This window comes from Haliotis rufescens, unplaced genomic scaffold (genome assembly GCF_023055435.1).
Source record: "Haliotis rufescens isolate VD_foot unplaced genomic scaffold, xgHalRufe1.0.p SCAF_48, whole genome shotgun sequence".
Taxonomy (NCBI): Eukaryota; Metazoa; Mollusca; class Gastropoda; order Lepetellida; family Haliotidae; genus Haliotis; species Haliotis rufescens.
Window position 1 is genome coordinate 31,297 of NW_025964201.1, and position 22,935 is coordinate 54,231.

The 22,935-nt window shown below is 39.6% G+C and overlaps 1 long non-coding RNA gene across 1 annotated transcript; it reads left to right on the forward strand.

Moving 5' to 3' along the window:
• Positions 1 to 1,825: 1,825 nt before the first annotated feature.
• LOC125372802 lies at positions 1,826 to 17,392 on the forward strand. Its single transcript, XR_007218235.1, has 2 exons — positions 1,826 to 1,908; positions 17,320 to 17,392. It is a non-coding gene; the product is annotated as an uncharacterized LOC125372802 (long non-coding RNA).
• Positions 17,393 to 22,935: the final 5,543 nt, after the last annotated feature.

The window sequence follows — 22,935 nt, forward strand, 5'->3', positions numbered from 1 at the left end:
CAAGAACCATCTTATAACAACTTTTGGTGTGACGGGGCCAGGGGATCGAACCACCGACCTTCCACTCTACGGACCATTGTTTATTGTGCATGGTGCTTGTAGACTATGTTATGTTTGGGAAAGGATAATGGAAAGGGTTTTGTCGATTTTAGTTATTGTAAACACCTTGTAATGGCATTGAACAGTGCATAAACATCTTGGTCTGAATTTTAAACAAAGGATTTAGGCTCGAAAAATAGAAAATTGGAGCTGCTCTTCCATATTTTATTACAGGAACCCTTGATGTAAGCACAGTTAATTCAAGGACAACTGACAGGACATTATTTTTGACTTATAAATTCCTTTTTTATTATAAACAACTTGTGAAAAAGACCTGTATCTCAAGGGATTGATTTCCCGCTGTATTTTATCAATTATTCTGGGTTTTTCTCGTCTACGTTTCACCATGCCCTGCCTGCAATAAAATCTGCCTCCTACCATGTGTTTGTCCATATGTGTATCAAAAAGAAAAGAGCCTTATGTTTGTAATTTGTAATGATCATTTGCATCCATTTCACTTTTAGAGCATATGCTAAGCACAATATGATGAAAAGTATTATAGATAAATGGGATTTTCGAGGTAGACCTTATCTATACAAGGCACAAAAGACTTGTGTAGAATCTCAAGTTCTTCTGTAACTTACTCAGCTATGCAATTTCTACCTATAATCAAAATGGAAGAACCTATGGGTACAGTTTAATTACACCTGTCTCTTTCTCCATTTACTTCCAGACAGTTTGGTTGGTGTAGATGCAGAGGAAACAATCCTTGTTTTGAAAACTTTACTTTGCTCAGTCTGTCAACCTGTGGTCAGTAAATTCCTCGACAGACGCAAAACACACATTTGAGTGTTGCGTCCCCGAGTCGTGCCAGGATCCGATGATGGAATGTTCGAATCCCACATACGCCCTGATTGTAGTCCTCTGTTTTTCTCTTATTTACCTGTGGTCGTGGGTTTCATCTGAGTTCTACACAGTGGACACAGTTCAGCAGCCGATGCATGCAATCAGCCGAGGCCAGCCACCCGATCCTTCCTGTCGCCTCCCGAGAGAGGCATAGGTTACTCCGGACCTAGTCTAACTATCAAGGATAAAAGCGAAAGTATATTGCCAAGTACCAAGAGAAAGCATCACTCGCGAACACCTGGTGTCATCACTGATTTTCAGTGATCTATTCATGTAATTTGTATCCCTCATTTTCCTTTTACGCCCAACATAAGTTGTATCAGTATCACGAGGGGTACATGTCGTTTAATGCGCCTTCCGAAAAACTAACGAGGGACGCATAAAACCTTATGATTGTTTCTATATTTGTTGTTTAACGCCGCACTCAGCAATATTCCAGCTATATGACGGCGGTCTGTAAGTAATCGAGTCTGGACAAGACAATCCAGTGATCGACATCAAAAGCATCGATCAATGCAATTGGGATACGATAACATGCATCAACCAAGTCAGCATGCCTTTCCACCCGATCCCGTTGGTCGCCTCTTACGACAAGCACAGTCGTCTTTGAATATGAAAAGGTTTTATGTCTTTAATTCACGACACTACACAGCTCCTGCTCCTTTGGAAATAGACATTTAGTTTAGTTGTTTAACGAGCCTGTGTCCGGCTTACAAGGAAGACGCAAATGACGGGACTGCATATTAGATCCGTTTCAATATTAGAGCCTGAAACATCAAGGCGGGATTTTGACAGATTCAACATTCTATTCAAGTGTAGAAAGACATAACCATATCTGAAACCTGCTGCATATGACTCACGAACACAATTGATAGGGAAATATTAACTCAAATGATTCGCGTACAGCCATGGAGACGGTCAGCGTGTTTGGATTATTGGTGTTACTGGCGAATTCCTGTCTCTGTAAGTAGATGTCTACACTGTTGCATCCTGATAGAACCAACTCTAAGAATCCTTCAAATCGTACTATCATTATTCGCTGGGACAAGTGAAGATCAGGGTTAGGATAGGTCTTCAGCAACCTATGCTTGTCGTAGGCTTGGGTGGTGAGGCTCGCAGATTAAGTTGCCAATTGCGTAGCTCGATGCTGGTCGTAAGAGGAGACTGAGCGATCAGGGTTGGTGATTTGTGTCATCGTACCCCGACGGCGTGGACCGTTGCTCATGATGTCAGCCACTTAATTGTCTGGTTCAGACCGCCGTCATATAGTTGGAATATTGCTGGGAGCGGCATTAAACAACACACAAACCAACAAACTAAACATTATTCGTATGTGTAGTGTTGTTGAATATGATTTCTTGCGGTTTTTAAAATTAATTTTATCCCACTTTGCCAATTCCGATGTTGACTGTAACTGATAATATACATAACCTACACGCATGCTCTTTTTGAAATTGTCCTTGATGGTAAAACATCAAATTGTTTGGACAAGGAATGAAAATGTAGAGGAGGGTGGTTAGTTGAGTCACTTTGTAGCATGTCACATATCGTTTATAGTAATTTACAGTTGGATTGATATATTGTTGACTTCTTGTTAGTAATCACTGAGATATAACTGACATAATTTTCAAAGAAGTTTTAATTCTAATCTTAACTGACTCAAGAAACAATCCGAATATATAACAACCTCCTTTAAAAGCAAATTCATTTCGTGTTGTAATAATAAATATATTTGTATGTGATTTAATAATGGTTTATTATTATTCACTATGTGACATTTTTAAATCCGGAATTAATTCGGAAAAAGTTACTGTGCTTCATATGAGTGAGTGAGTGAGTGAGTGAGTGAGTGATCGAGTGAGTGATCGAGTGAGTGAGTGAGTGAGTGAGTGAGTGAGTGAGTGAGTGAGTGAGTGAGTGAGTGAGATTAAACTCCCGTTAAACATTATTCCTGTTACATTAAGGCTCTCAGCTTAATATGGGGGGAGAACCTGAAGTGATGCAAGTCTCAGACGTTTACCACTTTGTTGAAACCCACGAGCACGTGTATGGTGCTGACAAACCTAGTAACATAATATGGGCGAACCGGAATTCGAACCGACAGTCAAAGAGGTTTCTGACGTGCCCAAGGGACGCAACTCTGCACAACTAATTGCAGCACCTTCTACCACAGGGACACCCATGCCTCGTGCTTCATATAAAGTGGTGAAAATCTTATGTTACTGAAAATACAGAATAATATTTTTACATTCTTCTGATCAATGTTGTATCATAAAATGTCACTGGCAAAACTCAGGAGACTAGGAGGCAGAGAGACAAGCAGGGTGGTGGTGTAACACCTCAATTAACAATGTCGTTATCGGGTAAGACCATCATTTGCGTTGATTCAGGCAGCGGCGAACCACTTAATATACCAGATGATAGAACACGGCCTGGGGGTTGTTGTTGCAAATGACAACCAATGATTGTCCCAATTGAGCTTTGCCAGCTGGTTCTGGTCCTGTCGTAGGCGTCGCTCAATCTCACTCCAGACATGTTGTATACAGGGGGAGAGGTATGGCGTCCTATGCCGTCATTACACTTCTACTCCCAAACTAAAACTAAAACGTTCTCCTGGACGCATTCGCATTAAAATATACATTATTTAATTTCAGAATACATGTACTTTTATTGAACTTTATATGACGTACAGTTACCTTTTCCGTTAGAATAGAATTTACATACAAGTTAACAATTGTATCATTGCCTTTGATTATAATAAGTACTTACCTCACTTTCTCATCTAGCCTTATTTTCTTGCTTCTTCTCAGAAGTCAAGTCAAGTGAAAAAGTTGATCGAATGTCGTTGCGAATATCAGTTTTCCTAGCCACTTTAAGTCAATTCCAGAGAGAAAGAATACCATAACATTCACAGGAAGTATTTAATTGTCCAGGTGAAAGTGCTCAAATTACACGCTCCGTAATCGGATTCCAAAACAAACTAGACCGCCTCCGTGGTCTCGTGGTAGCACGTCTGCTTGGAAAGAGGAAAGTCGGGGGTTCACCGTGTCATACCAAAACGCCAAAATATGATATTTGTTGTTACCCTGCCTAACGCTCGGCATGATGGATTTACATTTAAAACAAGGACTGGCCGTCTCTGTTTCTGAGTTGGGTATTCATGTTAAAGTGCGGCATGGTATCTGAGTGTGCTAGCACTGCAAGATCGACATAAGTCTGGACTCGTACAAGCAGCCACGAACGCACGCACGCACGCACGCACGCACGCACGCACATGCACGTCGCTATATAGGTGCAACAATCTTGAACGCGACTTTAAACCCCATTTCACCTCCTTCAAGGCTGAAGACGTCGGAGGCTGCTTCACAGTGCCTACGCTATCTGAACATTGACTATAAGCCGGCCGCATTGAGACCCCGACACCGAGTGGGGCAAACAATCAAGGAAGTCAAAGTAACTGAGGGCTTTAGAATTAAGGACTGACTGTAGAAACAAGACTGGATTGGACCCCTCGGACGGGTCGGGTAATTTCTCCAGACTCTAGTGGTGGGAAGGATCTCCCGGACACTGACCGAGAACCATCCCAGGTACGATCTAATCTCAGGGTCATGGCGAGGTGAATGTCGGCCTCCTGAATACGGTAAACCGGAACCACGGAGGATAAAGAGTGCTGAAATATGCATCGATGTCAACAACACCAGGCAACTGGGGCACCCCCGTGTGGTGGTCATTCAATGCATAGAGGTGAAGTAGACACGGGCAGGCTTGTCACCCATCTTGTCAAGGGCAATCCTCTTGCCCACTTCACGGGTGGCCCGAACATGAAGATTCCCCAGCAGAGTTCGAATGGCAGAGACACCGTGTAGTCCGAGTGCTCTGACAGCCAGGGGACACTTCTGTCATCAGCTGTATTGTAGGCACCACCGCAAAGAGGGACAATAACATTGGACGATGAATACTTCGACGGAGAGGCAGAAAACATAGGCTTTTCTGGTTGGTTGGTTTGTTGTTTTGTGCCGCACTCGGCAATTTTCCAGACATATGACGGTGGTCTGTATATAATCGTGTCTGGACCAGACAATCCAGTGATTGATATCATGAGCATCGATCAAGCCAAGTAATTACCTGCCGAAGATCCGCTATAGGAGTGGACCATAACTGATCCTCGAGAGAGCCGACGTCAACCAACAACCGTCCCCGGAGGACTTCGATTTGCCCTTACAAGAGTGATGCATGTCGGGCCTAGACGACTAAGAGCGCGGGGATTTCGATTTCCACTTACTAAGTTTGGCCAAATGAAGCAAACATAAACTTGAGCTCGGCCACGCTCTGGGCCACGTTGGCTCGCATACTACTCATCTGAGTTCGCATACTACTCATCTTAGCAGACAATTCCCCGTCTGTGATCATGCGATCCGCCGGCTGCGGGGACGTCGGCAACAGAGTTTAAAATGATCATCCAGGGGTAGACACGGAGGGAAACGGAGCCAGAGACGCCTATCTCAAACCCATCTTACACTGTTGTTTGGAGGCCATAGTCCGGTATAAAAGGATATCAAATTGCTTTGAAAAGCATACAGAGAATTTTAATGACTAACTATTGGCAAACAGTGTCACACGAGGTTGCACTAGTATGATAGTATTACTCAAAGGCAATATACTCGGATTATAAGAATGGCTTTAACTGAGCGGCATTATATAGTTGTTTGGAACGAAAGTTTCAACTGAATACATATTACTTGAATGAAGTTTAAAATGAACTTTCAAGTAAAATTATATTCACTGGCAATGCATATTCTGTTATAAACGGCCACGACCCATTAGAGACCTGACAAATTGATATTCTGGAGAGGTTGGTGTTGGTGTTGGTGTTGGTGTTGGGGTTGGGGTTGGGGTTGGTGTTGGGGTTGAGGTTGGAGTTGGTGTTGGTGTTGGGGTTGGTGTTGGTGTTGGTGTTGGTGTTGGGGTGTTATTTTATCGCAAAAATTAAATTGTCTCAGAAAAATCGTGAAAAAATAATTATACTTCACATTTTTGGAAAAATACAGAAAATGTCTGCCAATTTGACATTGTTGCATATGTGTTTTTAATTTTTTGTTTTAATTTGGGCTCATAGCTTTAAATATTAATAATATCTGGTATTGCATCTATAGCTGAAAACATATCTGGTCTCAAAACAAAATCCCAGACCCCCTCCCTGACTATCTTCAGATTTTCTTGATGAAGTGTTGAATAAGGCTTCAAACAAAACTATGTTCACTGGCGATGCATATGCTATTAAGATATTTGATGAATGTTAAAGAGAAATATTAGACACTGAAATCAGAATTTTAGTAAATATTTTCCCTGCGATCAATAACAGGAAATGTTCATTTTCTCTATTTCCTGTCAATCTTATATGCAGAGTCGGGGAGTTAATTTCTGGGGGAGTTTCTTGTCAGGGATAGAATATATCATATGCCACACTGGACAAAATATCATCCATTCCAAAAAATCCAAAACTTGGAAATACCACCATTCCAATTGGAAATATGACCATTCCAATATTTGGAAAGGTCATATTTCCAAGCTTGGATTTGTTTGGATTTGTTTGGATTTGTTTGGAAATGTTTGGATACAACATGTCATAATCATATCTGTTAAAAGTTGTACAACTTTTGACCTTATGTGAGATTAGTAATGACATGAAAGTAAATAATTAAGAGTATTTTGGCACTATGTACCACGAAAAGACCAAATCATGAGCAAATTTAACTAAAAGAAATTCTGTCATTTAAAGTGGCTACTCTTTATATTTAATTTCTTATCTTCCTTGTCTATAATCATATGACATTGACTTTGAACTTTGAACAATTAAACAAATATTTTGTTTTCCCATACCGCCTTACGGTTGTCGTAGAACAAAGACCGTTTCGAGAATATAGAGGGCCTCATTATTATAATTTGAACTAATATACATATGTACATAATAGTACTAGGTATAAATGAATTTTGATAATTGTTCGTACAAGAATATGAACTTCGAATTATCTTGGAATTATGCGCAACACATAGGGCTGAAAATTCTATAATTGTTCTGGAACTATCTGACGGTAATTCAAAACAGGGAACAAGATTTCGTCAAATGAAACATCTAGCCAGGAATGCAACGATTTAAATGCTGACAAAATGAATAAACATATCTGGAACAGAGTAGACTGTTCATGTGGACAAGTATATGCTACGTCTATTGCCAATGAAGTTTATCACCCCATGTTATAGCATTTGTTTCATATAAAAGATAGAAACCAAATAAATGGGACAATTAGTTGTTATGAATTAGCTTTACCTCTGTGACATATCACACAACCAAATGTGAATATGTTTATCAAATAATCAATTACAGTAATTAACCTAGTGTCCTTATTTATACACAATTTAATTACGTATTGGGGTACAATATATAATACACATATACACGGAATTATTTCTTATTTTGTCAATTTAATCATAACCCAAATCATACAAATCAAAATGTGAAAGTAGTGACTAACTTTATGATCAAGGGTATAAATACTCAATTGTATCTATTAATCCTAATAGCATAACAATAAACCCTGTGTATATACTGAGCATATTTAGATACATCCGGATCTACGACCGCAGCCATATAACCAATCAAGGAAAGTATATTAGATTGAATTACAAATGTGCTATCACTTAAACAAAATTTTCCGTTATCCACGTAAGCCTAAACCTGGGAGAAATAAAGTTCTGTTCGGTAACCTCCCAAAACCCCTACATCCCATTTCCCCTACAGCTTAAGACAACAAAGTTCACGGTCCATGGCTATGCTAATCCCTAGTCTGTTACCTATCTCATACAATGAAACAACCCAAGAAACACGAATAGATTGAGATAAACATTTAATTACGATTACGATATTATTCAAAATTCATAATACATTATAATAAAATGTTCATTTTTCAAAATTCATGATACATTATAACAAAATGTTCATTTTTCAAAATTCATAATACATTATGATAATTTCATCTCAAATGTTCAATTCACTCTTTATCCCGGCCTAAGGAGATGGCCAACCGCATCTAGAAACTGCATTGGGGATTTCACCTCTCTATTCAACTCGTCCTTCAGGCGGCAGAGACGGTTCTCCACCTCTCTGTACACTCTCTTCCTGCCTCTGTTCCACCTTCCTGACTACCGCCACAAATCGGTAGATGTTGGGATGTCGGCGAGGGAGACCTCGATTGAGTTGGTTATGAAAGCCTTCCAGGTTGTTGTTCGTCATGGGACCTGTTGTACCGTGATGGTTCCACAGTGGTAGAGGGAATCGTGCTCCGTGGTCGACCCAGGTAGTGACGATGTAGTCGTTGAAGGCGACAGCTCTTGGTACATCTGGTGTGTTGTCCATTGCGTCAACCCACGTGTCCTGGATCTTGTTCTGGGGGAGTAGGGGTGCTCATAAACCGGACCTTCTGGCTATCCTCAGGGGCATGGTTATGCTCTGCAGCATTCCTCATCACGGTTCCGACTGTCGTGAGTTCTTAGTGTGAAGATAACCATCAAATAGGATTTGGGGCTTTCCTCTCTGTGACATAACAAACTCAACATTGCGAAGACCAGCCATGTTGATGTCACGTTAGTCTTACTTACTTACTTACTTTGGAGATTTAACGTGCGCTTTCCGACTGATGCGTATTTCGCACACGGGCCCGGCCAGGCCATTTAATGTGTTTCCGAAAGGGGCGAAGGTGGTCTGTGCAACCCAAGAGGGGGGTTTTAGGGGTTGCTTATATAGAATTTGGGAATTTTGAGATTTGGAATAGATGCCGATGGGATTGGGGAGGAGAACTAAGGGAGCTGGGTATGGTGGATGTTTGTTTGTTTATGTGATTTTGATTTGGTAGGTTATTGTGTTTTTAGATGCGTTTTATTAGTTCCGTTTTTATTAAGAATACGCCTAAGGCCTTGAAGTTTTCTAGTTTATTTTGTGGGTTTAGTATTGCTTCTAGAGTTAGAGCCTTGTTTAGATTGAGGGTGGTTTGTAATGCGGTTCGATGTGTTAGGTAGTGTGTGCAGTGGATGAGTGCGTGTTCTGGGGTTTCTGGTTGTTTGCAGTGTGGGCAGTTACCTGAAGTGTGTTTTTTAAATTTTTTTAGGTGGTTATTTAGGTTGGTGTGTCCTGTTTGGAGTTTAGTGATTACTCTGTCGATTTTTTTGGATGGATGGAGAATTTTTGGTTTGGTTAGTGGTTTGCTGAGCACTTTTTTGATTTGGCTATTTGAGTTTAGATATAGGTTATGCCATTTTTTGTGATTTTTTGCTTGTTTACACTTTTAATTTCGGATTTTGAGATAGGTAAGTTTAAGCTTATTTCTGGGATTTTGAGGGATAGTTTAGCTGCTTTATCGGCGTTTTCATTACCGTATATTCCTACGTGAGCGGGTATCCACAAGAAGGTTATTTGTTTGCCTGCCTTAGTTAGGTCGTTGGAGCTTTTAAGTATTTGATTTATTAATTTAGGTCGGTTTTTGGTATTTTTGTTTTGGAGGGCTTGCAGTCCACTTAGGGAGTCGGTAAGTATTAGGATTTTTTTGTGGTTTTTGGATTCTTGATTATGGAGGGCTGAGGCCATGCCCATTAGTTCTGCCGTGAATATTGATTGGTTGTTTGGGAGTCGGAAGGATTGTGTGGTTTTAGTTGGTTGTGTGGTATGGACTCCGAAACCTGTGTGTTTGGAGGTCGGATCTGAGGATCCGTCCGTGTAAATGTGACACCAATTTGGCCAATTTTCGTGTATGTATGCTAGTGTGGTAGTTTTAGCTATGTTTGGGTCGGTTTGTTTATTTATTTGGCTAGCTAGTGTTGTGTCTATTTTGGGTATTTTAAGTTTAGGGGTGAAGATATTTGATTGTTTGCAGTTTTGTTTAAGATTTTTAATTTGGTGTTCATTTAGGTAGTTTGTTATTCTTTGGGATATTGGGGTAAGTAAGGGGTGTTTACGAGCTAGAGCTTGTTTTTTGGGGCTGATGTTTTGGTTTATTAAGTTTTGGATGAGAGGGTTTGATTGGGACGCGGCCCAGAAATTTAAGCTTAGCTGTTCCCTGCGTAGATTTAGTGGCATTTCTCCTGTTAAGGCCTGAAGTGAGGTGTAGGAGGTGCCATGTTGGGTGCGTGTAATTAGTTTGAGAGCCTGATATTGTATTGAGTCAAGTTTTTTAGATAGAGAGTTGTTTAGGGTGTTGTATATGGCGCAGCCGTAGTCTAGTTTTGATCTAATTAGTGATATGTAGAGAGAGAGGAGGGTATCTTTGGATGCTCCCCAGTTAGAGCCAGTTAGGCATCTTAGGGTGTTTAGGTCTTTACTGCATTTAGTTGTTAGGTTTTGGATGTGAGCATCCCAGGTGAGATGTTCATCGAAAATAAGTCCTAAGAATTTGGTTTGTTTTTGAAATTTGATTGTTTGGTTGTTTAGCTGGAGGCTTGGGGAGGCGGGTTTCATGTTTTTATGTTTGAATACTATTCCTGTTGTTTTTTCTGAGTTAAGGGAGAAGCCCCATTTGTCAGCCCATTGTTGTATTTTATTAAGAGATTTTTGGAGTAAATTTTGGACCATGTTCATGCTTTTAGTGCGGATCCAGATGGCTCCATCATCCGCGAATTTTGATGTGTTTACTTTAGGGGATAGGCCCTCTAATAGATCGTTTATCATTATATTGAAGAGGGTGGGGCTGAGGATACTGCCCTGTGGAGTACCATTTTCTAGGGGACATTGGACCGATAGAGTTTGGTCTATACCCACGGTTATTTTACGATTGTTTAGGAAGTCCTGGATGTAGTTTATTATCTGACCTTTGAGTCCTATTTTTTTAAGTTTTTGTATTAGCCCATCGTGCCATACCATGTCGAAGGCTTTAGAGAAGTCTAAGAAGATGCCTGTGGTATATTGTTTATTTAGTTGTCCTGTCTTAATATCTTGTTCTAGTCGGGCGAGGTTATCTAGGGTTGAGCGGCCAGGAGTGAAACCGCTTTGATCTGGGTTTATGATGTTATTTTGGGTTAAGTAATGTTGTAATCTATTTTTAGCCATTGATTCCATTACTTTACATAAGTTTGAAGTTAGGGATATTGGTCTATATGAGTTAGCTTGATTAGCTGGTTTATTAGGTTTAGGGATTGGTATGACTAGGGCCTGTTTCCAGGGAGTAGGAACCTGTCCGTTTAGGTAGATGAGATTGTATAGTTTGAGTAGTGCCTGGAGTAGTTTTAGGGGGTCACGTTAGTCAGTTTCAAGTATCTATATACTAAACCTAGCCATCTCAACTGTAAATCGTCTCATCTCAGTTTCTCAGTGTAATAATTGTTTCTTCCTATTGTTTTTGTAATTGCTAAATATTGTTTTCTCATCATACAGGCATCTTTCATTACACTTACATTAATTCTTCTTCTTTTTAAACTTTCCTTTAAGTCCCCTAATCCCCTAAAGCTCTACCCCTTTCATTTCTACTACCTCTACTCCAGACCTTTATCTCTCCTTTACGTGAGTTCATAATGCCAGACAGGTAAATGCCGCGTGTTGTTTTAACTAATTGTAGGGGAACTGGGTTGTAGGGGAAATGGGATGTAGGGGTTTTGGGAGATAACCTTCTGTTCTGTTCTGAAGACGCCGTCATGATTAGTTGGCGCCAGTCTAATCAACGTGAATATACAAACCGTGATGTTACTTGACCAGTTGATGACACCTGTCAAACTCAAAGTGCCCCTGGTCCTCCACCCACCATGTGTAATACTTTAGCGTACTTGATTGTTTAATTTGCAGTTATATCACTGTTAGGCTGAGTGATGAGAGAATACATTTTGTTGTTTTTGTTAACGATCGTTTCCATTTTCAACGTGGTAACCTTATAAGTGACTAACTTTTTAATCATGATGAAATGAAACATATTAAAATAATGAGAGGGACTGACGATCGCATTTTTCGCATAAATGTCATGCTCGCATTAATTTCATGATTTACTGAAGATAGATTTGAACATTTCTGAGCAACGATCATGTTTGGGTAAGGGAAGTAATCTTGTCTCCGCTTGCAATTGGATTCAGTTCCGAGATCGCAGCTTGACTGTTCGGTACGGCCGGAAGGCGGCATCCATGTTGTTCACGCTCCGCTGATCACGGGGCCTCATTTGTCTGTATTCTGCTTATGAGCCGGGATGCGCATGAAACACGGGTGTCAAAACGAATATATTTACCAATTATACGTATGGTCAATTAGCCAGTCCAAGAGACAATACCCCGGTTCTACCACCTTTAGGTGTAATTACGTTGCATGCCCCTGGTTCACGGTTCGTCTGATCTCCCGTCATAAAACCACGATGCCTATTTACCTGGAGCCTCCGACAGCGCCGACTTCCTGTGTAAATGTACGTACATGGCAATAAATGGTTTGACAGTTGTTTGACGGAATCAATCAATAATTATTGACACGGTGATGTAATTAAAATTTATCACTATTCACAACTCCTATTTTTATTTTTCTATTGTTCAGCTGTATTTTCGACAAGTTTTATTTGAATAAAAAACCTTCTCTTGTATTTATAAACCAAACCTAAAAACATTATATAAGAACAATTGTGTTTTTAAACCGTAAGTTTTCTATTAAAACAACCATGCAAGTAAGATTTCAGCCGTAATATTACTTTAGTCACTCAACAGATTACACATCTTATATGCTGCAAACGCAGCGAATGTAATGCTACTACGTCACAGCTGCCTCGGTAATTAAGGGCTGGAATGTTTTTGTGAAGGCAGTCATAATTTCCCCCCTCGCTGTATAAAGGCGGTCGCTAACCATATATGTCTATTTTTACTGTTTTGGGCTTGATTTGATTGTCCTTTGGTGAAAACAAATGTTCAATTGTGAAAGCAAACCCTTTTCCCCTGAACGTTGAAAGACAGCTGACTTTGTTTTTGTCTGAAACATCAACGTTTGGAGTCGTTTATATATAGAGGTTATCACGCGAGTGTGTTTGGGGATGGTAAATATCCTGAATTAGGAATAAACATTGTATTTAGCGAGCCTTGGCGAGCCAAATACATAGTGTTTATTCCTAATACAGGATATTTACCATCCCCAAACACACAAGCGTGATAACCTCTTTATCATATAATGTCATTCTTTAATTCTGTGCTTCAAAATTGCTTTCCCTCTCTCACAATCATTACCGAAACATTGCGAGTTTTCCCGGAATACGCGCATTAATATATACTACGTCATAGGGTAAGTGATGTGTCAGTCGGACAGTGACAGTAGCCAATATAGTTCCAACTGAAATCTGTTTCTTATACAGTGGCGAAGGAACATATACGCAAAACAACAATTGTTTGTATTTGCCTTTCGCGGCAATCCATCGGTCTGTCCGCTAGAGTAACTGCCCTTTGTCAAAGGGAAGCTACTCTAACCCTAGTCTATGAGACGTCACGGCCACGGTCAGACGTTGTTGACAGTCGGTCTGTCTAGCCATAACGTTAAGAAGTGTAGTCAGATGTACACAAAGCGACAAAACGAAACAAGGTAACAATTCGAACATATTTCGGCCAAATCCAACTATTTTAATTTGTGGAGAAGGTTTCAAGCCGCAGAGGGTTACAAGCACAGATATGGCTACTGATCCCGCTTGGCTAGGCCTCGTGCCCTCGCAAAATTCTTCGAAATGTATATCTCCAAAGTTGCTAAAACTTATAAAATGCCTTAGCTACGTCACAGTTGGACACTGATTTTCAGTATATTAGACTGTTCTTTTGTTAATGATAACATTTATCCCTGTAGTTTATCCAGATTCGGGATGGTTAATTCTGACTCGATCGCCGAATGACGAGGGCGACGCCATGTTTGTTTATAAACAGCGAAAGTAGTCCCTACTTGACCTTTGATATTTGCATCTCTATCCGCATATGACCCCAACGGATATCGTTTTTATCCGTTGGCTTTATCCTGCCGAGAAACCTACCCATTGTATGATAAATTCGGAAATCCATATTATGGTTAATATTTATAATATAATATCGACAATGGTAAAATTCATTATCACAGTTTAAGTGCTATTCACAAATGTATGTAAATCTACTTCGTGATGAATGAAGCATGGCAATAAATGTATGCATCTGATTCTTCATTTGTTCTGTATTCTTTGACGAGAATGAGTTTCGTTAATGATGATCACTCTCACAGATTTTTTGATAAGAGGATAGGACTTTAACTGGAGAATAGTTATGAAAAATATATATATAAGTATAGGCGGTCTGTGCACATGTGGTGAAACTGATACCTCATTGATTTGCTAATCGGGACTTGGAAATCATAGTCTGTCATAAAATTGATTTTAAAATATATGGTTTTGACTGTAGTACGTCCTGACATCATAATATTATGTTGTAAACAACTTATCTTATCTTAAAACAATTATTGATAACTTCCTTAATTCCAATTGTTCAATGAACAGAAGATTCACAGCTCTAGACGACTGTCTGTTTTGTAATTAAATGGCAGCTGCCATCCAGCCAAATACTTAATCTTGAGACCTATTAGTTGTCTCATAATTAACCAAAACATAAGCCCAAGAAACCAAACTCTAGCTCGCAAACACCCCTTACTCACCCCAATATCCCAAAGAATAACTAACTACCTCAATGAACACCAAACTCAAAATCTTAAACAAAACTGCAAAAAATAAAATATCTTCACCCCTAAACTCAAAATACCAAAAAATAGACACAACGCTAGCTAACCAAATAAATAAACAAACCGACCCAAACATAGCTAAAACCACCACACTTGCATACATACACGAAAATTGGCCAAATGGGTGTCACATATACACTGACGGATCTTCAGACCCGATCTCCAACCACACAGGCTTCGGAGTCCATACCACACAACCAGTTATATCCACACAATCTTACCGACTCCCTAACAACCGATCTATATTCACGGCCGAACTTATGGGCATGGCCTCAGCCCTGCATAACCAACAATCTAAAAACAACAATAAAATCCTAATTCTCACCGACTCCCTTAGTGGACTACAAGCCCTCCAAAACAAAAATACCAAAAAAAGACCTAAATTAATAAACCAAATACTTAAAAGCTCCAACGACCTAACAAAAGCAGGCAAACAAATAACCTTCTTGTAGATCCCCGCCCACGTAGGAATTTACGGCAACGAAAGCGCCGATAAAGCAGCTAAATTATCTCTTAATATACCAGAAATAAGCCTAAACCTACCCATCTCAAAATCAGAAATTAAAAGTGTAAACAAACAAAAAATAACCAAAAAATGGCATAATCAATATCAAAACTCAAATAGCCAAATCAAAAAAGTGCTCAGAAAACCACTAGCCAAATCTAAAATCCTACACCCCTCTAAAGAAATTGACAGAATAATTACAAAACTCCAAACAGGACACACGAACCTAAATAACCACCTAAAAAAACTTAAAAGACACACCACAGGCAACTGCCCCCACTGCAAACAACCCGAAACCACAGAACACGCACTCATCCACTGCACCCACTACCAAACACACAGAACCACTCTACAAACCACCCTCAATCTAAATAAGGTTCCTACTCTAGATGGAATACTAAACCCTCAAAATAAACTAGAAAACTTCAAGGCCCTAGGCGTATTCCTAATCAAAACAGACCTAATTAAGCGCATCTAAAAACTAATTAATCTACCAATCCAAAAATCCAATATACATACAAACACCCACCTCACCCGGCTCCCTTAGTTCCCTCCTCCACCCACCTCAGCATTTATTCCAAATTTAAAAATCTCAAAAATTCAATATAAGCAACCCCTAAAAGCCCCCTCTTGGGTTGCACACACCACTTTCACCCTTTTCGGAATACACTAAATGGTCCGGCCAGGCCCGTGTGCGAAATACGCTGCAGTGGGAAAGCGCACGTTAAATCTTCTATATCAGTCAGTAGTTGTCTCAGCACTACACCATCAGCAATCTAAAAAACAACCAAAAAATCCTCATCCTAACCGACTCCCTCAGTGGACTACAAGCCCTCAAAAATAAAAACACTAAAAACCACCCCAAACTAATAAATCAAATACTCAATAGCTCAAACAACTTAAGTAGGGCAGGTAAACAAATAGAGTTCATTTGGACCCCCGCTCACATAGTAATCTTTGGAAATGAAAAGGCAGATAAAGCAGCCCTTTAACTCCCAGAAATAAGCTTAAACTTACCCAGCTCAAAATCAGAAATCAAAAGTCTCACTAAACAAAAAATCAACAAAAAATGGCAAAATATATACCAAAACTTAAATAGCCAAATCAGGAAAGTACTCAAAAAAACCTAAATAAACCAAAAATACTACACCCATCCAAAAAAATCGACAGAATAATTACTAAACTACAAACAGGCCGCACCAAACTAAATAATCACCGTAAAATAGCTAATCTACACACAACAGGAAACTGCCCACATTGCAAACAACAAGAAACACCAGAACACGTACTCATTCACTGCACACACTACCAAACACATCGAACAACACTACAGACCACCCTAAATCTTAAAACCGGACTTACCACAGAATCAATCCTAAATCCATAAAATAAATTTGAAAAATTCAAAGCCTTAGGTTTATACCTAATTAAAACAGGACTAATTAGTCGCATTTAAACCCCAAATAAAATAATAAAACCAAAACTACCTTATCTAACAACCACCCAACACACACATCTCCCTAATTAGTTCGTCCCCCACCTACTCTTGGCATTCTTTCCAAATCTCAAAATTTCAAAATTACTAAATAAGCAGCCCCGAAAGCCCCTAATTCATAGTCTTTTTATTGTTCAAATTACTGATAAAACATATTTTAACTTGTTCCTTCTAACCATATTTTCAAACAATTCCAAACAATTCCAAACCATTCCAAGTCATTCCAAACATTTCCAATGTTGGAAATATGTTTGGAAATGTTGCCATTCCAATTTTGGATTTTTTGGAAAGATTGATCTTTCCAAGCTTTGGAAAGTTTGGAATGAGCGATCTTTCCAAAGCATTCCAACGTTCATTCCAAATAGGAATGGACGCTATTTGGTCTTGTGCCACTGCTTCAAGGTATACAGGTTTCTCCTCTGAAAGGTGCCTAATACTTGTTTAGGTCAGCCGTATTTGTCATAAACTTTCTTTATTTCTGCACATTGAAAACTGCGTGACTCTGTTATTGCGTTGAATATATACTCATTTTTCACACTGACGTTGTCCTGAATGTCCCTGTTTCTGAATTTAAAATACAAATCAATAATCTTTGTGAAATAATCTCATGCACTTTTTTCTGTTATACTTCAGGTTCCCTCATTTGTGACAAAGTGGATGTGGCAGAAATAGAAGGGGACGTTATTAGCGTTTGTTACAATGAGGGGAGTAAAGAGATCAAGTGTCCCAGAAATGAATCAGTGTTGGTCAAACACTTCTTGCAAAGAGCGCATGTAAGTAAGGACGGCGACGACATGGGTGCAGACTACAGATCCTGTGTAGAAAAATTCAATGATGAATACTATGACGTTGTGGAATGTTTGCTAAACGCATCGGGTGTGCATCAGAAGAGGGCTTATCAGGCAGCGATCACGGAGGTTCTGGAGGAATGTAGTCAGAAGAGGTATTGTATCCTGGAGAGTGACACGAGTTCCTCTGTCCATGGTCTGAAGGACCTCCCAGTAGGAGAGAGAAAGAAACGCCCGTCACATCTGGCTGTATTGCATCAGTGTGTTAAAGGTAAAGAGCTTGATATAGCTATGGAAATGTTTAGTGCAAGTTTTAATGTTAAGAGTATGCTCCACGTTGTAGACGTTGTGGTCCTACCCTCACCACTCACATTTGTATTATATATTCTGTTTTATTCCTTTCTGCATTCATATTGTACACGTAATAACAGACTGACCTAAAACATGTGATGACACTCCAAAAGATTATTTGTTTGTTTTACGCTAGATTCACCCTGCCCACCCTAACCTCATTCCACAAGATAACTGGGATCTATTCTAACATGGAATCACCACGTGGTTAATGTGTTATGAACAATTGAAACACTTTGATTCAATCACTGGCACCTGGGAACATTACTTTCTGAGTAATCTATCGTGTGATCGGAATCTGATATCACCACTCCACAGCTGTCTTAACATTTTTCACAAAGCCTTCTCATTTCCAAGGAGTGTACTCATCCATGTAAACACTAACAATTGTGACAATATTTGTATAATCTTGGCATATGAGAATAATCTTAAGATTATAATTATTTTCAGACGGGACTCAATCTAAAAAAGTATGAGAATCTGTACTTTACTAAGAAAGTGTTATCACAAATATATAACATTTGTTACATTTGACCCCTTTCTAAATGGCATTGTGTATTCAATTTTATCATTGGTTACTTGGAATTGATTTTAAACGTGTGCAAGCATACAAAATGGATAATAATGGCAACATATTTCCTATTATTTGTATAAAAAGTATAACATCGACAAATCGAATTATAATTATTTACTTTCTCAGACAAGTAGAGCATATAATTTCAGATCAAGTTGCGAGTGTCTTGTTGTGTGACAGCAAGACCAAAACGGGCAAGGAGGTCTACATCAGCAGCAACCGACTGAAGATGTCATCTCTGGAAACAAGCACCTGCACCTGTACAGTCAGAGGAGCTGCGAGCCGCGTCACCCTGCTGGACGTCAGACTGGGCAACAGCAACGTGACCACACTGTCCATCAGGGACAAGACACGTACAGTGTACACAATCCATGGTGGCGACCTGGCAGTCCACTTCATGGAGGAGATTAACATCAGCCAATCAGAGTGGAGTTTACAGGTGGATGTTATCCGAGACTATCTCCCTGACAAAATATGGATGACAGTGGAAGGTAATAATTTTCACAAGGTTCCATTGATTATAAAATAGTAATAATAGTTCAAATGTATACCATTGAGGCCAATTGATTAATTAATTTACTTCTTTTTCCACAGGACACAACGGATCTGACGTCACAGTCGCATGTACAGGTATGCCCTTTGCTACTTCCACCTTTCTAATGGTTGTTGTAACACAACACAATCACTCCAACGCCTAACTCTATATTATCTTCACCAATGGAAAAAGGAATGTTTATTCGTATGAAGTGTAAATGAGAGAGTGTAAATGGTTCAACCCCATGACACATTATTGATTATTCTATTGTAAGGCAATCATGATAATATCATCATCTATGTCATGTCTATGAGACTGACATTAGACAACTATTCTTCTAAAAATCTAAAATTCTGTATAACAAACACACCAGTGTGTTTTCTTGGGAAACGTCAGCACTCCGATAATCTAAATATTCTTGATCAGCAGGAGAATAATAATACGAAAACACAATGCCATTTAGAAAGAAGTCAAATGTAACAAATGTTATATTTGGGATAACACTTTCTCAGTAAAGTACAGATACTCGTACTACCCTCAAACCTAACCCCAACCCTCTGTCAATAATAACGACACGAGAATAATAATGACACGAATTATATTTCACACTTCGTCATATCACGTTTGAAAAGGAAGTGCTTAACTGCTTGGTTAAATGATATTATTATCGATTATCGATTTTTTTTTCGCCGAGAGAAGCAGCTTCAAACACCGATAGGACGCAATCAGTGCCACCAGGTAACGCCGTTCTTGGTAAGTGCATGTATCTGTTTGATTCGATTAATAGAATAATATTGTATACTTTCGGACACGTCTGTGGTAAAGTTCGTCTACCAACTGGTGTGCCAAGTTATATATATACCTCCTTTAAAATGTACAAATTTGTCAAATTATGTTTCAGATGGATCACAGCTTGTTTTCCTTCCTGTTGGGTTTTTGGTTGGATTTGTGACTTTTGGTATTATCTTCATCTTGTATATGGTACCACACCAAAACATTTTATTGCATGGACGTGTGTTAATATGAAAGACATTCGTGGCAAGACAAATCTATATTTTCCGAAACGAAATGTGTAAATTCATGATATGCATACAGACAAATCTATTTATAATAATCAATATACGTATATTATTAAATTGTTATCACAGAACCATCTATAAATTTTATTTTTACCCAGGAGACAAAGCAACCCGGCCTTTGTTTCACCTTCGCTACGGTTTACCCCTGAAGGGAATGACGCCCTTGAGCCCATCTACTCCTTACCCCATCAACATCGGGAGACGGATCCCCCTCGCCAACTTTCCACAAAGAGCTGTAGTCCCGATATCCACAACCAGGACGACCCCGACTACAGTGTGGCCCTCCAACCTAACACCAACCCTCTGTCACTGTCAAACCTAACCATCGACAAGAACAAGCTTCGATCCAACACAGAACCGTGAACAGTGAAGTAACTATGACATCCTTGCAATTTGTTGCCCGTACGCAGATAGAAAATATAATGTATAATTGATCTTATTGTTTGCTAGTAGCATATTATTTGGGCTTGGCTGCGTCCTACCAAAAGACGTTAAAATATGGTACTTGTTGTTACTCTGTCTGGCGCTAGGCATTAAGGGGGACTGGTCGGCTCGGAGTCAGTATACTGTGCCTTAGTAGGGCATTCATGTTAAACTGCGGCTTGGTATCTCAGTGTGCTAGCACTATAGATCGGCATCAGTCCCGACTAGTACAAGCAGCCACACACACAAACACGCGTGCATGAATGTGGCTATATAAGTGCAATAATCTTGGACGCGACGTTATTTTAAACCCCATTTCACCCCACCAGACCCTCAATTACAAGAAACCAGGCCTTGTTTCCTTAGGCAAAATATGAGACATACTCGGAAATGTATGAGTATGATCGGTCGTGTACAGTAACAGAGACATAACCTTTTCTATATTCGATTTTACATTATACTTTCAGTTCTTCCCTATTTTCAAATCATTACCTAATATTTCGTGATAACAAGGAGGAAAAATGAATCTGGCTTTTTTAAGACTTAGTGTGTTTTATACAATGCTCCTGAAACCATTGCTTTACATGGCACGCACTTGTTTAACAGCCGATAATGAATAGCGAAAGCGATTCTATTAAGGAAACATATATATACTAGCGGAAAAAGTAACTGTGCTTCATATAAAGTGGTGTGAATGTTGTTACTGAAAATATACAAAATAATATTTGGTCAGTCGTCTGATCAATGTCTTATCCTAACAATGTCATTGCCAGAACCCATAATGGTAACACTAGACATGGAGGCTCGCCCTCTAAGTTTGTTTGTTTTGTTTGTTTGTTGTTTAACGCCGCACTCAGCAATATTCCAGCTATATGACGGCGGTCTGTAAAATAATCGAGTCTTGACCAGACAATCCAGTGATTGACATCATGAGCATCGATCCACGCAATTGAGATCGATGACATGTATCAAACAAGTCAGCGATCCTGACCACCCGATCCCGTTAGTCGCCTCTTACAACAAGCATAGTCGCCTTTTACGGCAAACATTGATTGCTGAAGACCTATTCTACCCCTCATCTTCATGGGTCTCGCCCTCTAAGAGCGGCGGTGTAACAACTCTGTTAACAATGTCAATATCGGATGTAACAACCATTTTAGTAGATATTGGCAAGGCAGCGGCGGCACATTACAAGTGGTCAACCGACCTCGAGGGGTACATGGTGTGATGTGCCCTGTGTGTGAGCCTATGTACACAAGGTTCATCACACCTTATGCCCCGTGAGATCGGTTGACAGCGAACAGGCCCGGAATATATGTCCGCCTTTTTACTGAGTTAGCCAAACTCGAAGCAGGAGGACGCAAACAAACCGAGTTACTTGCCTTTAACCAAGCATTCGGATAAACGTCGGTTCATTTCAACTCAACGATACTCGAGATATGGAAGTTACCTACGATGTGTTCCGATTGATTTCTCAATCTCATCCGAGACATCTTCTATGTGGGAGAGTTCTGGAGAAATAGCCGCCCATGGCTGTACGTTGTTACCTGTGTACAGAATGTTTAGCTAGTGGAATGTTCAGTTCGTTTTTAACTGTGTAAAGTATGTTTAGCTAGTTGAATGTTCAGTTCGTTGTTACCTATGTACAGTATGTTTAGCTAGTGGAATGTTCAGTTCGTTGTTGTCCGTGTACAGTATGTTTAGATAGTGGAATGTTCAGTTCGTTGTTGTCTATGTACAGAATGTTTAGTTAGTGGAATGTTCAGTTCGTTGATACCTGTGTACAGTATGTTTAGCTAGTTGAATGTTCAGTTCGTTGTTGTCTGTGTACAGTATGTTTAGCTGGTGGAATGTGCAGTTCGTTGTTGTCTGTGTACAGAATGTTTAGATAGTAGAATATTCAGTTCGTTGTTGTCTGTGTACAGTATGTTTAACTAGTGGAAAGTTCAGTTCGTTGTTGTCTGTGTACAGCATGTTTAGCTAGTGGAATGTTCAGTTCGTTGTTACCTGTGTACAGTATGTTTTGCTAGTGAAATGTTCAGTTCGTTGTTGTCTGTGTACAGCATGTTTAGCTAGTGGAATGTTCAGTTCGTTGTTGTCTATGTACAGAATGTTTAACTAGTGGAATGTTCAGTTCGTTGTTGTCTGTGTACCGAATGTTTAGCTAGTGGAATGTTCAGTTCGTTGTTGTCTGTGTACAGTATGTTTAGCTGAAGGAATGTTCAGTTCGTTGTTAACTGTGTAAAGTATGTTTAGCTAGTTGAATGTTCAGTTCGTTGTTGTCCGTGTACAGTATGTTTAGATAGTGGAATGTTCAGTTCATAGTTTCCTGTGTACAGAATGTTTAGCTCGTTGAATGTTCAGTTCGTTGTTAACTGTGTAAAGTATGGTTAGCTAGTTGACTGTTCAGTTCGTTGTTGTCTGTGTACAGTATGTTTAGCTGGTGGAATGTGCAGTTCGTTGTTGTCTGTGTACAGAATGTTTAGATAGTAGAATGTT